General features: G+C 41.1%; 1 protein-coding gene across 2 annotated transcripts in view; it reads left to right on the top strand.

Annotated features, from left to right (window-relative positions):
• The window catches only part of cwc27 (CWC27 spliceosome associated cyclophilin), a 51544-nt gene that overhangs the window by 9496 nt on the left and 25004 nt on the right, over nucleotides 1-17044 (top strand). The window lies entirely within an intron of this gene.

Raw genomic sequence — 17044 nt, 5'->3', positions numbered from 1 at the left:
CAGTATGTAAAGTAATCACTTGCACAGCAACAACACTAAACATTAGGAAGCAGAAGATGTATACAGATCTGTTCTATCTGGTTACATTTGTGACATATTTTTCCAGATGACAAAAAAAAGTAATACAAACATTTGTCTCCAGGGTGAATAAGTAGTTGTACTTGGTATGTATGCTGTATACTTACCATTCAATCCCGGAACGCATCTGTGTCATTGTAGATTTCTTTGGCTATTCAAAAATAGCAGATCTACAAGCTCATAGCGTGGCACCGAGTGCAGCGCTATCAGCTTGTAAAGCGAACATTTGTAACTCAAATCTTTGCTTCTGGGGATTCTACAAATGTCTTCTAAATCCTAACAGTTTTTTGAAAAAACGTATGTTGCTATATCAGTGGTGCTTAAAACCTTTTTCATGTCAAGGACCCCCAAAATTATATGTATTTGCATTTTTCCAGAGCATGTTGTGATCGATCAATCGATTGCATTCCTCATGGCCCCACCAGAGGGCGCCCCTGCCCAGCCCACATGTTGAGAACCACTGAATTAAATGATCTCTCCAGGTCCAGGGAGATAGTTGGCTGTATGAGAATGCCAAAAAGACCACTGCAGACTAATACTTGGTATCGCACCGAAAACAGCAGATCTACAAGGTCACGACACGTCGCAGCTTGTAGATATCCGGCCGTGTAACAGGCTTTAGGTCAGATTTAGGCCTGTCACAATGATTACATAATCGCCTAATCGCAAATAATTTGAGATGATCGCCATAATCATTTCCACATTTAAAAAAAATAGCAGATCTCCATGCTCAAAACGCGGCATGGCGCGTCTTGAGCATGTAGATCTGCTATTTCCACTATTCTATGTTTAAAAAAAAAAGTATATTAAATAATGTAAGTCATTTGTCAACGACAGAAACACAATTGAAATCGTTAATCGCAATTATTCGAGCGACAATCAATCGTGAAGTAAAACGTCATAATCTCGACAACCCTACAGATTAGGTCTTACCTAACGGACCATTCGGGACATAGATATTTGGTATAGGTCAGTAGGAATGGTGTGACGGGTCTTGCCATGCCTTTTCAGAATCTGCTTGACAGAATCAGATTTATGCAGTCGAGTAAAGTAACTAAGTATATTTACTCAAGTACTGTACTTAAGTACAATTTTGAGGTCCTTTTACTTTACTAGAGTATATCCAATTGTCTATACTTTTATTTCTACTGCACTACATCTCAGAGGCAATTATTGTACTTTTACTCCTCTACAATTATTTGAAAACTTTAGTTATACTAGTTACTTTGCAGATATAAATTATTACATCACAAAACATACATGAACCACTTTAGTCCTATTTTATACATAGGCATAGGCTATCGCATCGCGACGCGTTGTGAGCCTGTAGATCGGCTATTTTCAAACATTTAGTACTTTTACTTTTGGTACTTTAAGTATATTTTCATGCCAATACTTTCGCACGTTTACTTAAAGTAACGTTTTGAACACAGGCCTTTTTACTTGTAACAGAGCATTTCTACATTGCAGTATTGATACTTTTACTCGAGTAAAAACAATGGGAGTACTTTTCCCACCACGGGATTTAGTATGTGCAGCCCGCTTTTCCCAAAACGCACACACAGTACACGTTACCTTAGTTCACACTCACTGGACGAACATCTATGGGTCTGGCTGAGGGCTACGGCTGCCAGAGGCTATGTGAAAAATGAATCTTGGCACTCGAATCAAATTACTCTCTGCTGTAGTAGAAGCAAACTGTAGCCACGGCTCCGAGCCAGCCAGCGGTACTAGTCACGGTGGGCGGGGGGCCATATAGTGTGTATGTGACATTGGTTCTCAAACTTTTTCGTTCGCCAAGGAAGACCCCCAAATTGATATGCATGTGGCCACGGTCACCCCCCCCCCCCCCACCTGAAAATATGTTGTTTTAGGGACCCCCCAGAAGCAAAGATTTGTGTTAAAAAAAATCTTCGCCTTTTAAAAAAAAGATTGAAAGATTTACACACATTTTCGGGAGTTTTCTAAAATATCAGATCTACAAGCTCGTAGGGCGGCGCCGAGTGCCGCGCTACGAGCATGTAGATCTGATATTTTGGAAAATCTTGTAGATCTGATATTTTTGAATAGCGCAAAGTATAAAATATGCTTAAAGGGCTTAAAAAGACTGTGACGCTTTACTAACAAATTTTGCTGGGGACCCCCTGGTACCCCCCCCCCCCCCCCCCAAGGACCCCACTTTGAGGACCAATGGTGTATCTGACATTGGTTCTCCAAGTGAGGTTCGGGGGGGGAGGGGGGGGGGGGTAGTTAATGTAGCATCACAATCATTTTAACCACTTTATACATTTACACGTTGGCTATTCAAAAATAGCAGACGTACGAGCTCGCAGCACGGTACATCTGCTATTTTTGAACGTCTTTGAAAAATATCGAAAGTGTTGGGAAAATTGTGAATATAGCCTATATAAAAAGAAATTCTCCCCCTTTTTTTTTTTTTTACATGAATCTTCTCTTCTGGGTGTCCCTGGGGGGGGGAATCTGTCTCATACACCAGCATGAGACAGAGTTAGCATGAGACGGAGTTGGAAAGAGAGTGGAGAGAGCAGGTGGAGGTGTGTGTTTTAGAGCAGTGATTCTGCAAATCAAAAAACTTCCATACATTAAAACAAAAAGTTAAGAAGTACTTAAACAACTGACTGATGTCGTGATGCGACACGTTGTGACCTTGTAGAGCGCTGTTTTCTGTTCTATTCTCCTCGAGCTAAGAAGTTTGGGAAACCACCGGCTTAGAGGCTTCGGGGGGGCTACCGGAGGGTATGAAAATGAAACGGAATCATTATGATATATATGACCCTTAACCCTTTAAGACCTGAGGCCGATTCTACAAACGTCTTGTCTAAATCCTATCAGTTTTCTGAAAAACCTATGTTTCTATGTCAGTGGTTCTCAAACCTTTTCATGTCAAGGACCCCCAAAATGATACGTATTTGGCCGCGGACCCCCCATCTCAAAATATTTTGTTCCAAGGACCCCCCCAGAAGCAAATACTTGAGTAAAAGATTTTCGCTTTAAAAAAATGTATATATTTTAAGTTTGCACAAATTTTAACGTCTTTACAAAAATAGCAGATCTACAAGTTGTATATCTGCTATTTTTGAATAGCCAAAGTGTAAAATAATGCTTTTTTTTGGCTCAAATCTAAAATGACACAGATGCTTTCGCGGTCTTAGTGGGTTAAGGCTTAATCTCTCGTCCGTCTCTTTAATGCTGTAGTTATCTGTATTCATGTATTCTCTTCCTATATACTCCCTCGTCGACATGCGTACATACATACAGAGCCTACATACCCTTCTCTCATTAGCGCTAATGGGATAAGGAGCGGGGCCCCCGGTCAGCTGTGTGCCCTGACTGACAGCCAGCCCAATGCAGGCAGACTGTAGTCTATTAAACACAAGCTCAGATTGTTTTGCTACAAGAACTGTAACCCAACACAGTGGTTTGTCTTGGCAGGGAATCAAAGAGCAGGCTGGTAGGTACAGTGTTAGCCCGGGACAAAGGGGGCATTGTTGAAGGGGGCGAAACCCCCCCCCCCCCCCAACCCCCCACCCCCCCACCCCTCATCCACCAGCGCTTTGCTCAGACGGTCAGACACTCTGCATGCAAGGAGGACAGGCTTGCTATCTATAGTCACCTGGGAAAGTGGAGAGGGTGTTAAAAAAAAGAAAAGAAAAGAAATGGTTCTGAATCTTGTCTGTATATAACTTTCTATCATCCCCCCTCTAGTACTCTTCTTCTTCTCCTTGTAGACCTTCTCCTGTCACCGTTTTATAGAGATTCTAGTTTTTCTATGCAGATACAGTATATGTTGGTTACTTTTTCCACTTGTTTTTTTTTTTTGGTTACTTAGGTTAGTTTTTTTCACATATCATTTTAAGAATGTTATGTAGATTGGTGATGGTTCTCAAAGTGGGGTCTGGGGACCCCCCAGGGGTAGCACTAGCAGCTTGTAGCAGCTTGAACGTCTGCTATTTTTTAAACGTTTTTGAAAAATCTTGATTTATTTTTTTTTTATATTGAAATTTTTTATAAAAATCTTAAAATGTGTTGAAAAATGTTGATTTTTTTTTTTTTTTTAAACGTGAAATTGTTTGAATATATATACATTTTTTACACAATCATCTTTTCTTCTACGTCTTCTCTTCTGGGGGTCCCTGGCACATAATATTTGGAGGCTGCGCGGCCAAATAAATATCAATTTGGGGGTTTCCTTGACTTGGAAAACGTTTGAGAACTGCTCATTCAGATAGCGTGTTGTTTAGGCAGATGCTAGGTTTGATGTTTACCTGGTACCGTAGTTTCTTTGAGGCATTACGTTGTTCTCTCTGTACTCTACTTTGAGACTATTTACACTACTGTTTGTTGAACAGGGTGCATGCGTACTCTCTGCTTACTGTAATCTCCCAGGTCGCTTTGGATAAGAGTGCCTGCTGATCAGTGGTGGAAAAAGTACTCAAATGTTTTACTTAAGTAAGAGTATCAATACTGTAATGTAGAAGTACTGTGTTACAAGTAAAACACAGTACTGTAAGTCTGTTAATTCAAAATTTACTTGAGTAAAAGTGCAAAGGTATTGGTATCGAAATGTACTTAAAGTACCAAAAGTAAAAGTACTAAAATGTTTGAAAATAGCAGATCTACAAGCTCTGAGCTTGTAAATTGGCTATTTTCAAATGGCCTATGTATAAAATAGGGCTAAAGTGTTTAATGTATGTTTTATAATATAATAATTTATATCTGCAAAGTAACTAGTAACCAAATCTTTCAAATAATTGTAGTGGAGTAAAAGTACAATATTTGCCTCTGAGATGTAGTGGAGTAGAAGTAGAAGTATGGAAAATTTGAAACACTCCAGTAAAGTAAAAGTACCTCAAAATTGTACTTAAGTACAGTACTTGAGTAAATGTACTTAGTTACTTTACACCACTGCTGCTGAATGCCTCAATTGGAAATATAAGCCCCTAATGGGACTGTAATTATTTAGGTCTCCGTTTATTTCCTTGAAAGGGGGAAAAGAAAGTGTAAGATGGTTCTCAAATTTCATTCCACAGAGAGTGAGAGAGTGTCTTCAGCTAAATTGTGACAATACCCTTCCTGTCAAAGTTGAATCTGTGACATCTCTGAAAATGTGTGACCTCTGGGACACCGAAATAGCATTTTCGTCAGCCTCCAAAATGACCATACCATGTTGGCAGTGGTGGAAAAAGTACTCAAAGTCAAAAATATCAATACTCCAATGTAGAAGTACTCTTTTACAATTAAAAGTCTGGAACACGTCGCATAGTGACGCGTTGTGAGCTTGTAGATCGGCTATTTTCAAACAGCCTAGGTATAAAATAGGGCTAAAGTGGTTAATGTATGTTTTATAATGTAATAATTTCTGCAAAGTAACTTGTAATTGAATTTTTCAAATAATTGTAGTGGAGTAAAAGTACAGTGAAACTTTGCACGCACATTCCCACTAGGCGGAGGAATACATGCCATCCTTTTAACATTGCCCTGTTATAGTGCCACCAGGAGGACGATTTTTGCTCTTTTGATTCAGATCTATAAGCTCACAACGGATGCGGCGTATGCGACACGTTGTGAGCTTGTAGAGCTTGCTACTTTTGACACTACATGACACCATCGTACGATCGAGTCTAAAATCGAGTATAAAATCGACCATAAAGTGGTTTCATCTCATCGTGAAACTTGTGGTGGTGAACTTGGCTTAACCACTTCAATCCCAAAGTCCCCCAAGGCTCTATACTAGGGACTGTTCAGTTTTTCGCTCTACATTAACTCTTTGACTGCCAGAAATAAAACATAATTTGCTACGCCACTGCCAGCGATTTTCGAGTGTTTTCACTAACCTTTGAAAAATCATGGTATGATCGATCCCCCGATCCCTTTAAAAGACGTATCCGAGTCTCGTAAAATCGGGTTTACACCAAAAAGCAACAGAAAAAACTGTGCATGTGGTAGCCTAGCCACCACTTTGGTTTAACAAAAACCCAGACGGGGCATGACTGGGTAAAGCAAAACGCTTCCATATGGCCGTGGGACACTGCGTAGATGCTCTGCCAGCCAGCAGGGCCCTGGCTCTCTCTAGTCGCTGTCTGGTTAATCACTTTTCACTCACAGCTGGGCTGAACATAAACCAAGATTAACACTTCCCTAACTGTTATTTTACCACTTGCTATCACCTAGTGCAGGGGTGGGCAACTTTGATGATGGAGAGGGCCACTATATTTCCACACTCACTCCCAGAGGGCCACATTGCATATATTGTCGGGCGGAAATCTCTTATCTCCGTATTTTAACTTTTTTTCGTAATTAATGCCCTACTTTGTCATTCTATGTCACACAAAAGTAGCAAAAATAGCCGATCTACAAGCTCAAACATATTTATTTCTTTAAAGAAGAACCACTGGCAGTCGTTTAGAGCAGGGGTTCCCAAACATTCTGTGCCGATGGGCACATAGACATATAAAGGTAGACGCCTCCTTCGGCTCTGAGGCGTGCGTATCTCGGCCGTGCTTCCAGTTCAGCAGGGCAAGCTGGAAACTTCCGCGTGCGCAACAGAAGGGGATGTTCGGTAGGCCAATCAGAGGCAGGTGGGGCGGGTCTTTTCTTAAGAGGCAGCCGCGCAGCAACTAGTCAGTTAGATGCGCTGTGATTGGCCAGTAGACAGTAGTCAAGTAGCCCTGCGGAAGAGCCTTGTATTGCGATACCGGTCGCTCCAATGAACTGCAGAGGCCAATGAGGTATCTAGATTTCTATATCTATGGATGGGCAGGTCAAAATCTCAATGCACACCTGTATTCATGGCGAGAATAGCTGATCTACAAGCTCACAACTCCACAACTGCTATTCTTTGGCTAATGTCCCCCCCCCAATTGTGTTCGTGTAGACACTCGACAAAGCCGGATGCGCCGCGGTGGATTTGAACCCACAACCTCCGCGGTGGTGGGCAGGGACTTTGCCACTGCGCCACTCGAGCGCCCCTCCTTTTTTCCTTAACCCATTCAATACATCTACAAATTCTAAATTCTAAAAACAGTTTTCTGAAAAGGGTATGTTGCTGTATCAGTGGTGCTCAAACTGTCCAAAGACCCCCTAATTTATGTATGTATTTGGCCGTGGACCCCCATCTCAAAATATTTTGTTCAAGGTACCCCCAGAAGCAAAGATTTGAGTTACAGATGTTCGCTTTAAAATATATATATATATAAATTCGTAGATTTGCAAAAATGTTCACGATTTTTCGAAATGTAAAATGACACAGATTCTTTCCCGGTCTTAATGGGTTAATGGGTATCAATTTGGAAGTCCTTGACATGACAATGTTTTGAGAAGCCAATTCTAAAAAGTGGTGTCCGGGGGGACCCCCAGGGGTCCTTGAGGGTCTTCCAGGGGCTCCCCAGCAAAGGGATTTTAATATAGCATCAAAATCAGTTCAACCACTTGAACCCTATTTTATACTTTGGCATCAAAAATAGCCGTGTCGCTCACAACGTACAGTACGCTGTGAGCTTTTCAAATCTAGAAACATTTTTGAATCACTTCAAAACGCTTGACGACAAATCTTCTCTTCTGGCGGTCCCCCTGGCATAAAATGTTTTCAGTAGGGGGTCCGCGGCCAAATACATATTAGTCCTTGACTTGTCTAGAGTCTAGACTACTCGGCTCATAGAGAGCCATGCAAATGTAAAAAACACGTTGGCAAGAAATGATTACTAATGCTGTCACTGCTGGCAGCGGACCACGCACCACTGAAAAAAAGAAACGCATTGACTTAACCCCTTCAATCCGGGCACGCATCTCTGTCATTTTAGATGTCTTTGGCTATTCAAAAATAGCAGATATACAAGCTCATAGCGCGGCACCGAGTGCCGCGCTATGAGCTTGTAGATCTGCTATTTAATTAAAAAAAAGTGTGAATAGTTTTTATTACAGTTTGTTATAGAGAGACAGAAAACCAGGGGCAGAGAGAGAGAGCAGAGACGAGACGGGTCGGGTCGGATTCAAACACGGGTCATCATTGATTGAATACTTTATTAACAAGTTTGTTAACGGTGCATGGTGTATGCAGTCAAAAGCTATGCTTAAAGGACAAGCTCCACAATGGAAACAAGCCCCAGGGGGCTTGTTTCCATTGTGGTCCATTGTACTTTGATGACCGTGTGTATATCCGGTAGGAGACACAAAGAATCTATTTTGTGTCTCCTACCGGATACATTAGTCGGTAGGAGACGGGAATCAAATTATTAGCTTAGGAATGCAACAAAAACAAAAACAAATCCATGAATTCAAGGCTTCATGGGATGTGCAATTGATAGAAAATAAGTAATTTTTTGGGTGAACTACTCCTTTAATGGTTCCACAAGGAACTCACAAGGAGCTTATGGTCGGCGCAGCTTGGTCTGGAGACGGTTCTCAATTCTATGTATATTGCAAATTATAATGGATAGAATATTTTTGTTGCCGTTTTTTCCAGGGCACGAATCTCAGTAGGTATGTATCGGCTGATTGTGGAGTTTGAAAAAGAAAATAATCTATTGGCATTGGCCCAGAATTTCCATATCGGCGCATCTGCAGTACACCAGAACCGTGGGTTTTCCTAGTGAATAAAATGTGCTCCATGTTAAAAGTATGTTAATGATCATTAAACTTTTTAAAAGCCGCAGAAAGCTCCTCCACTAACGCGAGTGCAAATTGAGCCAACGTTGCTGACAACATATGGCGCAAGGCCTGAATAAAAACATTTAAAAGAGAAATAAATAGCCCGCAGTATAAGTCATGTCAGTCTTCAGTTATGCGCAGGCCTGTTGAATACACTCTGACTTCACTCACTGCTCCCCAACGCCGCATGTGGTATAGATAAAACAATAGGCTAAACGCCGAGCCAAGCGAACCCACGTCTGAATTTAGGATCTGAATCCCAATCTAATTATCAAATCTTTTGGATCTCCAAAGCGTTCGGCTCGGCCCTGCTAATGTCCATTGTGCTATATTGTCCTTATTATCCATACCAGTGGTTCTCAAACTCTTTTAATTTCAAGGACCCCCAGTTATGCATTATGCACTATGCATTTGGCCGGTGGTTCCCAAACTAGGGGTCCCCAGATGATAAGCTTAATGTGCAACATTGTTTTCTCACTCAACAGTAAACAAACCAACATACGGTATAAGTGTTTACAGGTTATCTGCACATCATTTCTAAAGTTACAATTGAATTACTTTTTAAGACCAAATTGGCCAAACTGGCAAATATTATGTAAGAAAGAGGGCAAACCGTGAAAATAGCCGATCTACAAGCTCACAATGCCTCGCATTGTGAGCTTGTAGTTCGGCTATTTTCATAATATTTATTTGTGGAACCAAGTCAAACTAAATGTAATGCCTACAATTCCAAGTGCTTGTTCCAAGTGCTTGTCAAATATGGGGGGTCGCGGCCTGAAAAGTTTGGGAACCCTTGCATTAGACCATGGACCCACATAACTCTGAGAGTGTAGGAATGGAACCAAATGGACTCGTTAGGGTCCAGAGTTACCAATCATTTGACCAGGAGCACGCGCAGGCACACGCATAGATTTAAAACTACCGTACTTTAAATTCACACCTCAACAAAGTTTACAAAGGCTCCCGACTCACACCAGGTAAATGAACATAGGAATGAGCCTAGATGCATATCAACTGTCCATTGTGTGGCCTGCAGTGTAGGTGTTAAGCGGCGTGCGCGTCACGCCATTAAAAATACAGCGCAACCACGTTCCAATTCAGCATTGCAACACTGTCCATACAACAGCTACAGTTAAAGATGTGGTGAAATGGAAAGATACGTTTCTCACACTTTTAGAACATACCCACAGTCATAACGAGGACTTATCTATCATTAGATGCAAAACATTTTGTTTGTGTATTTTCATATCAAAAGTCCCTAAAATTGGAATTTTAATTTCTTCCTGTAAACGCAAATGTATGTGTGATGACATATGATAGATAGACTCTTATGAATATAAATGAATCTTGAGTTCATTCACTTGTTTGACTCCCATATAGCTCACGTTCCTCCACTCACACCTGATTTCAATTAGGGAGACACTCTTGGGCTGCTACGTTATTTATCCAACTCAACATGACGGCCAGACGGTGCATTACTCATTTTAAACTTAACCAGCACACTAAAATATATATCTGAAGACATTATAGGTTAGAAACATCATCATGGTAACAAACATGCTCTCTCTCTCCCTTGGGCAGGGTAAACAAACACTAGCCCTCTGCTGCACACAGGTGCAGTGAGTAAGATTCCAGTGTTCCATAGCCTGAAGGGATGGGACCTTCTGATTAGTTGAGACGACGTTTCAGACTGAAACTTCAAAATGAAATGACCGGAAAAGCCATTTCACCACGACTTTAAGTCTTTCAACATGTGACTAAATTAACCACTTAAACTCTCTGTACTTCGTTGTATGTAAAATAGCCGTCTGAAATAGCCCGAACTACAAGCTCACAACGTTGTGATGCGTTGAGAGCTTGTAGATCTGCTTTTTTGGTGAAACTAGATGCCAAATGCGTTTTATCAAGTATAGAGGATGTAAGTGGTACTGTGGCCTTGTGACGGAGGACAATATCGCGATAAATTTAAATCTCCGCATTATGATTATTGTGAGTGTTTTTTTTATCACGATAAACGATAACGATTATCGTCCCATCCTTACTTGGAGGCCAGTTTATGATGTCAATAGCACTATGACGTTATATTGATGACACCAGGGATCTCCGTGTATTGCCGTAAAGGGGACACAGACATACACACAGACAGACAGATACACAGAGATACGTGTGGATTTGGGGTTCTGAGAGGAACCGTTGATCCGACCAACTTCTTTTATCTGCACTGACCATGCTCCCCTGGGTACTCTGCGATACGCACGCCAGGTTTCAAAGTCGATAGTCAGGCCGTTCTCAAGATATGCGGGGGGGACAGTCACACAGACAACAGATTCTACGCATTTTAAATGGAGAAGTTTGCCTATTTTTTGCCAAATGTTTGCCTATTTTTGCAGAATGTTTGACATGCCCAGAATAGGGATTTTAGCACATGGATGTGGGTAAGGCAACAAATTAAATTTTCATATTAAAAAAATATCTCTGGTCATAGATAAAACGACAGACGTTTGCTGCATAGAAAGAAAACGTCTCTGTCGTGTGGAAGCCTAGTATGTCCGAAAACTGTTGCTTTTCAAGACATTGCAAAAGTAGCAGATCTACACGCTCAAATCGAGCTCGCACATCTTCTACTTTTGATACTCTTGGGTATCAAGTAGGGCGTAAATTTACGGAGAAAAAAAAAAACAGTTAAAATCTGGAGATAAGAGGTTTCTGCTCCGACAGCGGCGGAAAGTGCAACGCGTTATGTGACTGCGTTCGGAGGAATTTGTTCGGAGGAGTACTTGACAGGTGTTCTCAGGTTCTTCCCGGCCTCTCTATCTTTATTGCTACTGGGGTCATGAAGCTGATTTCTTTTGGCTGTTGCCTTGGATATGTGTCTCTTGTTTTGCAAATTGTAACCTGTCTTGGCAAGCAGAAAGAGATCACTCAGTCAGAAGGTGTTCCTCCGCAATGAAATATATTGCCTGTCTTCATTTCAAACTCACAAAGTATTGCCCTGATCAAAGGACTCTTGTGTTGCCACGGTTACTCTATGGCTCATACACATTTTCATCAAATAAAGCTTTGAAAAAAAAAACCCACCACACCGAAATCTGACCTGAACAGAAATGGACTAATAAATCATGGATCCAAAAATGCATGTTTGACCTCATCAGTAGAAGGCCACGTCTCAGCCATGTGTAATAGTTGTTCATAGATATGTAATCAGTGAACTTTGCCAGAAGTGTTTAACCCAATAAATCCGGGAACGCAACGGTGTGATTTCTTTTTCAATTTCTTTGGCTATTAAAAAATAACAGATCTACAAGCTGCCGCGCTACGAACTTGTAGATCTGCTATTTTTGAATAAATCGTGAAAATGTGTGCAAGTCTTTGAATATATACTGTATATATTTTTAAAGCAACTCAAATCTTTGCTTCTGGGGATCCCTGGGACAAAATATTTTGAGATGGGGGAGGGTCCACGGCCAAATACATATAATTTTGGGGGTCCTTGACATGAAAAGGTATAGCAACATACGTTTTTTCAAAAAACTGTTAGATATTTCGAAGACATTTGTAGAATCCCCAGAAGCAAAGATTTGAGTTAGAAAAAAATCGCTTAAAAAAAAAATATATATATATATCAAAGATTTGCACACATTTTTCAAATTTTTCAAAAATAGCAGATCTACAAGCTCATAGCGCGGCACCGAGTGCCGCGCTATGAGCTTGTAGATCTGCTATTTTTGAATAGCGAAAGAAATCTTAAAAAAATTACACAGATGCGTTCCCTGGCCTTAATGGGTTAATGTGTCTGAGAGCAATGGACCAAGTCAAATTCCTTGTATGTGAACATACTTGGCCAATTGACTTATTCTCCCAAACAGTGGCATACATGCCAACTGTTGTCTATAGCCGAGGTTCCCAAACCTTTTATCCCCGAGACCCAAAAGAGAAATTTTATCTCTCCCGGGACTCAAACGAGTGAAAATAGCAGATCTTATAGCAGCCATGTTAAGTGCATGTTTATTTTAATGAGCAATCAATTAAATTGTGTTCCAGATTGGATCAGTGGAACTAACGTAGCACATTTTAGTTATTATTAATCGGTATCACAATGAAAAATGTTCAAGATTTTCAAGAAAGAAATACCCTGACTTTATTTTATATTATCATTAATATAATTTATACATATAATTTAGGGGGTCCTTGACACGAAAAAGTTGATATAGCAACATTCGTTTTTTCAGAAAACTGTTGATGATGGTAATCTCATACAGACTTGTGTCTTCTACAAGAACATGTACCATTGCCTCACAACCGCACAGCTCGTGGTTAAGTCTACCACCATAGATGTTTACGACGTTATGCCTACTAATAAAACACTCCAATGCAGAATAACAGTATCAATGGGATTTGTACTTCCCCGACCCTCGCTGTCGAGCTCTACATTGCGTCGACTGTATTCCTTCATCCAGCGGTCGTTCATCACGTCGCACTCCCCCCTTTGTCATACACCCTAGAAACAATATGAATCATGGACTCCTGGCTTCTGGAAAAGTGGCTGAGTTGGCGGTTTCTCAGACCTCATCAGCGGTGACGAAGGCTGCCTCAGACATGCCTTTTTTCATCTGTTCAAACTTTAGTCTAGAACGAGCTGTGACAATCCCAGCGGGAATAAGAGAAGAGCTTAGCCAACAGCTTGTCTGACTGCTTCTTCAGCTTAAATGGAGGCTAAAGCATGATTTATACTCCTGCCGGAAATAGCAGATCTACAAGATCTACACGCGCCAGCGTCGTGAGCTTGTAGATCTGCTCTTTTCGATGTGGGACACAGTTAGCGCCACAGTGATGCAGTCATAGCTAAAGGGGAAAAAAAGAGAGAAACATGGAAGAGACAGGGCATCAAGTCAGCCACAACAGCTGATATTTGCCAACCTTCTTCTGTTCCTTCTGACATCCCATTAAAACCGGGATGTCATTTTAGATTTGAGCTATGCTGTACACCTGTATAGCAATTTAAGTGGATCAAGGAAACTGGATTAGGATTTAGATCAGTCGTTCTCAAAGTCCATATTTTATACGTTGGCTATTTAGAAAAATCTTGAAAGTGTTAAACATTAATCTTCTCTTCTGGGGGTCCCTGGCACAAATAATTTTCAAAAAGGGGGTCCGCGGCCAAATATAAATCAATTTGGGGCTTCTTGGCACGAAAAAGTGTGAGAATTACTGATTTAGAAGGCATTTGTTGAATCGCCATCAGGCCTTAATGGGTTAAATTACCAGACATGACCAAGTTTAACAACTTAGACCCCTGTAGTCAGTCTTAAAGAACTGGACTTGAGTTACACAAGGGTACTTAGACCCCTTTTTCTGTCTACACCAAATCTCTTCGCCAAAAATTGCCGATCTACAAGCTCACAATGCGTTGCGCAAGCTTGTAGATCTGCTTTTGTCCCACTCCCAGAATATGAACGCTGGGGTTCAAATGGTTAATACCACAGTGTGTTTTTCCCCGGAGAGCATCAGAGAAATAAAATGTTAACCTACATGGGAGTTGGACAGCAGCAACAAACGCAGCAATGAAAGTTGCTGATAGAAAAAGGGGGGGAAGCGAGGGGGAAGGATAAAAAGATGAATGTTGTTTCTGAGAGAGAGAGAGAGAGAGAGAGAGAGAGAGAGCAGATGGAAGAAACAAAGGTGGCCATTGTTTTGGACTGGAGTTGCTTCTGTTTCTTGTTTCTGGGCCGGGGGCCCAACGTGTGCGGCTTACCTGTGTTTCTGGCCAAGGGACCAGCGTGTAGGCCTGTCTAGCTTACCTGTGCTTTGTGGCTTCATCAGAGAATGGGACCAAAACGGAGCTTATTTATTTGTTTGTTTATTTGGATCCCCATTAGCTACTACCTTAGCAGCAGCTGCTCTTCCTGGGGTCCACACAGAAATAAATTACATGACATAACATGAAAACATTTTACATGACAGTATAAGAGAACCAGTTGTAAAACATAATTAAAATCTCAATTATATGGTGTGGTAAATCATTACTAAATTCAACGTTTCACTCATAGCCTGACGGTCAGGACCCCTTTCGTCTTGTATGGTGTTCTTATTTCTGTAATCTCTAATAGTTTGCATTCCCTTAATACTGAGTTATATGTATTTTTATGCATGCCTGGGGTCAGCTGAACATTTAACTTTTACCAAACAAACTTCAGAATCCCTGAGCAGTTCGGCTGATAGAACGACAACTGTACTGGTGGCGACCCGATGGCCAAGTGATTAGCATGATCAGCATGTCCGTAGCATGACCAGACCATTTGCTGTCATTCCCTTACGCCTTCTCTGCAGTTCCCAAACTTTTTAGCTCAAGACCCAAAATAGAAATTAGAAATAGAAATGCCCGGGACCCAAACTGGTGAATATAGCAGATCTACAAGCTCCCAACACGTCGCTTCGCGCAGCGTTGTGAGCTTGTAGATCTGCTATTTTCACTACTTCAACTTTTTTTTTAAACGTATTTATGGAAATTATTAGATTTTGTCATTTTATTTATGAAATACTTTTGGAATTGTTTTTAATTGACAAAAAGTTGTGATTTCTTTTGTTTAAATCTGTTGAAATAATATATATATATATTTTTTAAATGTAGGAAACGGAAAAAAGGAGATATTTACTCGCAACCCATAAAAATTGGTCCGCGACCCAAAGATGGGTCCCGAGTCCTATCCTACTGTTTGGGGAAAAAGTGCTCTACACTATCACTATCAAATAAAGGCTTCGAAAATGCCCAAAAAGTAACCTAAAAAAGAAAACGACAACAACAAAAGAACTTCTGCTGTACTTGGTTCAGAGCTCTTCAGCTGTACATGAGATGATCTTATGGCAGTTTATCAAAATATACCTCACCTCACTTTCTGGAAGCAGAGTCTGCCTCTGCTGTCCAGTTTGAGGCTTGGCCCACGTGGCTGCATGGATTCAGTGGTTTCAATGCTGGTGCCACTTGAGAAAAAGAGGGCCAAGCATTTTTTACATTTTGCACACAAGGTCATTGGGATATTATGTTTATTTGACCAAAAAAGTGATACATTGCATTGAGGCCCGATGCTCTGTTATTGTTATATGAATACGGCTGATTCGCAAGGATAACTTTTCAAATTTGAGGCAAAATTGTCCGTAAAGCCACAGACTATGAAGCACAATACGGAGAGTGTACATTTGTACAGTTGCATTAAAATTGAGTTCTGTTGATGTTACTGTGCAGTTTCACGGTCATCTCCACATTATGATCACTGTATGTTTTAAACGTGTTTCATGACTGCCAGAAAAACCCAGACAGATGAGCCGTGAAATATGGACTATGTTGGAACAGTTCATGTTTGTTTGTTAACACCAGCTAAAATATATTATTCATTGGTGTGGAATGTTTAAATGGATGGATATGCTTGCTGGTGTAAGCCTAATCAGTATATTCAGGTTTTGTAATGTTTGATTTAATGGTAGTCGTGCGGCGGTGTGGCGTGCTGAAATTTACAAGCTCACAGAAATGATCCAATCTACAAGCTCACACAGCGCGTTCAGTCGCAACAAATTATAAATCAGACTTAAGAAACCTCGAGCCTTGGCTTTGGAATCTGTCACCATCAACTATTTTCAGAATTACTGCCTGTTTAAGTGTAATGATTTAAGATTAGTATATCATTGTTGTCAGGCAGAAACCTCATATCTCCATATTTTTTACCAGGTGCTCGAAGAGCGCCGGGTCTACAGACAAGCTGGGACATAGTCTGACACCCAAGTGACACCTAAGTGACACCTAAGTGTCATTGGCTGTCCTGGCTGTCCTTCACTCCTTTAAGCCAATGGCGACACGAATGGGGAGACGGCCCGCCCCCCGCAGTAACCGTGCTCCTCTCCGCTCCCCTCATTCACACTGTTGTTGCAGACAGTGCAAGTTTTACTGCAGCCTCAGGCAGGAGGGTTAGCCTAAATGCTAGCGTGCTTCATTAGACCTAGTTTGGCTATTAAGTTATTATTTGGCCATGTTCACACTGACTTCAATCTTCGCTATTGTTGGGAAGACCCGTGTGGTGTCAAAAAATGTTGCCACCACTTATATAAAAAACGTTATAGCGTTTAGCGTCGCAGATTCTGTTGCCAGGTTTGGCGAGAGAAACAAGCAATCCGAAAAACAAGTAATCAGGTCTATGAAAACACACACACACACACACACACACACACACACACACACACACACACACACACACACACACACACACACACACACACACACACACACACACACACACACACACACAGAGCA

The sequence above is a fragment of the Gymnoscopelus microlampas genome (assembly GCF_963454915.1).
Source record: "Gymnoscopelus microlampas genome assembly, chromosome: 21".
In the NCBI taxonomy this organism is placed as follows: Eukaryota; Metazoa; Chordata; class Actinopteri; order Myctophiformes; family Myctophidae; genus Gymnoscopelus; species Gymnoscopelus microlampas.
The sequence above is the reverse complement of the archived record's forward strand: the minus strand, read 5'-3'. Positions and strand labels throughout refer to the sequence as shown.